Source organism: Tiliqua scincoides, chromosome 6 (genome assembly GCF_035046505.1).
Source record: "Tiliqua scincoides isolate rTilSci1 chromosome 6, rTilSci1.hap2, whole genome shotgun sequence".
Taxonomy (NCBI): Eukaryota; Metazoa; Chordata; class Lepidosauria; order Squamata; family Scincidae; genus Tiliqua; species Tiliqua scincoides.
In genome coordinates this window covers 4224318-4230000 of record NC_089826.1, presented here as the reverse complement: position 1 = coordinate 4230000, position 5683 = coordinate 4224318, and positions in this window count along the sequence as shown.

The following is a 5683-nucleotide window of genomic DNA, read 5'->3' as shown; positions in this document are numbered from 1 at the left end:
TCAGTAAAGTGTTATCTGACATCCGTTTTTTTTCTGCCAGGGGTTTGCATCTTAGGCAAGCTGCATAAGCAATTGTCATTCTGCTGAAAGAGGAGCCCACGCATCTTGCGCTGAAGAAAGGCTTCAGTGACCTACACATTCCCTCTCCCTCTCCCCCCCCACTACATCAACATCCTATTTCTCAGCTACTGGGGTGAGCAAAATTGCTTTCTTAGAGTCGATATTCAGGCCCTTACAGTGGTCTTCCAACAGGTGCAAATGCCGATTACAAAATAAAGTGTTCACAGTGCACCATCACATTTGCGATATCACTAACCACCAGTTCGGAGTGAATGATGGGATACTGTCCGGGGTGACCCCAACTATCCCAGACCCCACAAATGCAGCCTTTGTACCAGAAGTAGTGGGCTGGCATCAGAGGTTGGCATCACTGAGCAACTGCCAAGGGGCCGGGGCTCTACAAAAGGGTGTGCTGCTGATCCCTGAGACCACTTCAGTGCCCACAACCTTTGTGTGATGGTAGCAGAACCCCTCTCTCAGGGTTCAGAATAGGATGTGGCCCATAGAGGGAATATTGCATGAATCCAACCCTCTCACTCTGCAAAAACCTTTGCGCCCTGGACATCTTTTGCCTTGACTATTGTATCCTCCTCCTTGCTGGACTTCCATTGACCACTTTCCTCTTCCCACCTCCATCCAGCCCTCTGCTGTTAGACTGTTCATCTCCTGCAGGTTCGTGTCACATCAGTCCTTGAATCCCTTCACTGGTTTCCTGCCTCCTTCTGGATCCAGCACCACTCCTTGAAAGCTCCTCAAGGCCTTGCCCCTCTGTCCCACTCAATTTTCATCACCTGCTACCCTCCTGCTGGTGCTTTTTGCTCTTCCAGCTTCAACAATCCCAGGTCTCAAATGACTCTGCCCTTTCTCTCTTGCTGCCACTTATGTCTGGAACCAGCTCTTGGAGTACCCACCATATCATTTACTGTGTGCTCCCTTGGCACGACTACATGCTATAACATGGCGGGTATAGGATTGGGCAGTAACTTAAGTACATTTCACTTCCATAATCACTTATGCTTTTCCTATTTACCTGGCTTCCATCCTCCGCTCCATCTGTTGATTCCCTTGTGTCAGTTTGTCAAGTGCAGGCCTAGCTAACTTCAGTAGAGAGTTTTGTATTCAGTTGTTTTAATTTAAAATTAGTGTGCAACTATTTATAAAAACAGCGATGATGACCAAGGACAAACATCATCATATGTATGCTAATTACCACCCATGCTCTGCAGGTACAAGTAATTAATTCCATCCATTATCATATAACAGGTACAAGTAATTAATTCCATCCATTAATCAAGGTGCATCTCTTAAATGCATGCAACAATTTTATTCTCAGAAGCAATCAGTGCATCTGAAGTCACTGGGCATGTTAGTTTCAGTTCACCAAAATGCTTCTTATATTCAATTCAAATGTTAACATTTCCATCTGTTTGAACTGTCTGTACCGGTAGATTACACACCAATTTCAAGTCTCCAAATACATTCTTATCTCTAATAAATAATAATAATAATAATAATAATAATAATAATAATAATAATAATAATAATAATAATACAGGTATTTATATACCGCCTTTCTTGGTCTTTATTCAAGACTTTATTCAAGGCAGTTTACATAGGCAGGCTTATTTAAATCCCCATAGGGATTTTTACAATTGAAAGAAGGCTCTATCTTTCAAGAGTCACAACAACCCCTGCTAATTGGGTAAGAGGCACTTTTTCAAGTGGGTGCTCCTTTTTTTAGCAGGGGGAGAGTAACTGGCCCACCTCACCCCAGCACTGTCTGTTCTAGTGGCTGCTGGTATTCCTTGGCATCTTTTTAGATTGTGAGCCCTTTTGGGACAGGGAGCCATTTAGTAATTGAATTTTTCTCTGTAAACCGCTTTGTGAACTTTTAGTTGAAAAGCGGTATAAAAATACTGTTAATAATAATTAATAATAATAATTCAGATGTTTTGTTCTGATCTGGCCTCATCCTGGCCTCCATCCTCCCACGCTCAGAGCAGATGGAATAGCTCAGCTTCAGCTTGTCAGCTGCTTCCAGGTCGCACGGTGCCCGTGGCCTCGAACTGGTGACCTTGTGGATGTTATCTTCAGGCAAATGGAGGCTCTACCCTCTAGATCAGACCTCCTGCCTTTTAGCTTTTCTCTTCCTTCCTGGCATCGTACTGGCTGTGTGTACTAAACCAGGGGTGCCCAAACCCCGGCCTGGGGGCCACTTGTGGCCCTCGGGGGCTCTCAATCAGGCCCTCAGGGAGCCCCCAGTCTCCAATGAGTCTCTGGCCCTCCAGAGACTTTTTGGAGCCTGTGCTGGCCCAACGCAACTGCTGTCAGCAAGAGGACGACTGTTTGACTTCTCACCTGAGCTGTGGGACAAGGGCTCCCTCCACTACTTGCTGTTTCACGTCTGTGATGCAGCAGTGGCAGTGAAGGAAAGGCTGGCCTTGCTTTGTGCAAGGCCTTTTATAGGCCTTGAGCTACTGTAAGACCTTCATTCATTCATATAAGTTCCATCTCTAGTATAGTCATTTATGTAAATTTATTCAAATTTGAAATGTAAATTAATTCGGCCCCTGGACACAGTGTCAAAGAGATGGTGTGGCCCTCCTGCCAAAAAGTTTGGACACCCCTGTACTAAACCATACATATGATGTTCCAAATCCCATATTTATAGAATTCACTGCCACCAGGTGTGGTGGGGGCCACTGCCTTAGAGAGAACTGTAAAGGGGGACTAGGCATATCCAAGAAGGAAAGGCCTGGTCACCATTATCCATAAGAACATAAGAACATAAGAACAGCCCCACTGGATCAGGCCATAGGCCCATCTAGTCCAGCTTCCTGTATCTCACAGCGGCCCACCAAATGCCCCAGGGAGCACACCAGGTAACAAGAGACCTCATCCTGGTGCTCTCCCCTACATCTGGCATTCTGACTTAACCCATTCCTAAAATCAGGAGGTTGCGCATACACATCATGGCTTGTACCCCATAATGGATTTTTCCTCCAGAAACTCGTCCAATCCCCTTTTAAAGGCGTCTAGGCTAGACGCCAGCACCACATCCTGTGGCAAGGAGTTCCACAGACCGACCACGCGCTGAGTAAAGAAATATTTTCTTTTGTCTGTCCTAACCCGCCCAACACTCAATTTTAGTGGATGTCCCCTGGTTCTGGTATTATGTGAGAGTGTAAAGAGCATCTCCCTATCCACTCTGTCCATCCCCTGCATAATTTTGTATGTCTCAATCATGTCCCCCCTCAAGCGTCGCTTTTCTAGGCTGAAGAGGCCCAAACGCCGTAGCCTTTCCTCATAAGGAAGGTGCCCCAGCCCCGTAATCATCTTAGTCGCTCTCTTTTGCACCTTTTCCATTTCCACTATGTCTTTTTTGAGATGCGGCGACCAGAACTGGACACAATACTCCAGGTGTGGCCTTACCATAGATTTGTACAACGGCATTATAATACTAACCGTTTTGTTCTCAATACCCTTCCTAATGATCCCAAGCATAGAATTGGCCTTCTTCACTGCCGCCGCACATTGGGTCGACACTTTCATCGACCTGTCCACCACCACCCCAAGATCTCTCTCCTGATCTGTCACAGACAGCTCAGAACCCATCAGCCTATATCTAAAGTTTTGATTTTTTGCCCCAATGTGCATGACTTTACACTTACTGACATTGAAGCGCATCTGCCATTTTGCTGCCCATTCTGCCAGTCTGGAGAGATCCTTCTGGAGCTCCTCACAATCACTTCTGGTCTTTACCACTCGGAAAAGTTTGGTGTCGTCTGCAAACTTAGCCACTTCACTGCTCAACCCTGTCTCCAGGTCATTTATGAAGAGGTTGAAAAGCACCGGTCCCAGGACAGATCCTTGGGGCACACCGCTTTTCACCTCTCTCTTTTCACCATGCCAAGCTCACGCCAGTTTAAATTACTATCATTCATTATACCTGGGACTTCTGGATTTGGAAGCTCTATTTCGCCAGCTTCTGGCTTCCCACCCTCTGTGTGTTCCCTCTTAAAGCATAAGGGGTGTGCGTGCGCGTGCCAGGATCTGGAGCCAAAGTTGGCAGCTATATGTGTAAGAATCACCCCTGGGTGTTGATGTCACAGAGATGAGCTGCTCTGGCCTGCCTTGTACTTGTCAAGTCTTGTGGCCTTTCACTCTCTCGCTCTGACCCAGGCCAGGTTTGCCAGTTCAGGCCCTTCGGTTGTGCTGCAAAACCCAGAGACTTGGAGCTGTGCACTTCATCACTTCAAGCACCTGAAAGCAAATTTATTCCCCCCCCCCCCTGGGGGTTAGCAAAGGTCCTGGATCTTCTCTGCGGAGAAAATTGCCTGTCAGAAAAGTGACAAAAATATATTGGACTGTGGCAAGGAGTATTCTTGTTTGTTTTTACATGGCAGAGACAATTCTCAAGCTATAATGGAGTCCTTTACCCACTCACCCCCTCTCGTAAATCCGTTCTGGCAATGATTGAAATTTGTCCCTGGGCCAGGCAGTCAGCTGCAGCAAAATCAGTCACCAGTGGAGGGACAACTCTGGGGGCCAAACTAGATGTAACATGAGAATTCCATGAGGGCAGAGCAGCAGAATTTGGATTGAGTGCCTGGCATGCAAGGAGGGGAGTTTAACCCTTTCATGTTGATTCCCCAACTAAAATTGCCCTCCCTCAAAACCGGTATTAGCGATGGAGGAGAAGAGGCACCATTTTGTGCCCATAAAAGTGCCCAACGGCATTCCTGGGGAGGGGGCATTTGGACTGCGGCTACAGCATAGGAGGGAGGGTTACAGCTCTTCTTGTGCCATGAACCCAATCCGTATCGGGTGCCCCTACCCCTGAACTTCCACGTCATATCTTGTTTGGCCCTCAATGCTGCTTCCATTTTCATATTTGTTCAAATACATAAGCTGCGTCGGCCAAGCTCACTGGCACCGACTGACATCAGACAACAAAGCTGAGGAGGATAGGAAGTGACTCAGAGTCTACTCAGTTACCAACAAGAAACTTATTGAGAAAAATCAACCCAAGACAGTGATAATGATTTCTAGATTGTAAGTCCCTTGGGGCAGTGACCTATCCTCTTATATTTTATAAAGGATCATACACTTTGATGACGCTGTATCTTGTCATGATCTAACCACATAATAAACAACAACTCCAACAGAATTACCAGCAGTTGACAGACTACCATGGCCCAACCACCTTCTGGAACAAAATGATCTTCCCTGGATGACTCACTCCATGAGGTGTGAATCTTGCTGCCACCAATGCAAATGTGTCCCCAACCTCTATGCTTCTGGCAGAAGGGGGTCACAGGGCAATTGTATATGAAAATGTGCTTTAGATCCCTTTGGGCCATTTACTCACACGCACTTTTTAAGCACACATTTTGATTGCTTTCCATTCTACAATAGAGATATAAAGTCTATAAAATTTTATTTTTATCTCTAAGATTCTATAGACCTTGGCTATGAACCTGGGGCCCTGCAAAAAAAAAAAAAGTTTTCAATTGGGCATTGCACCTCCTAAACCCAGCCCTGATTGGGATCCAGCTTTGACTGTCCCAGAATCAGGTACCCCCTTCCCTGTCTCTTAATCCTGATCTCAGTTGAAGTTTGA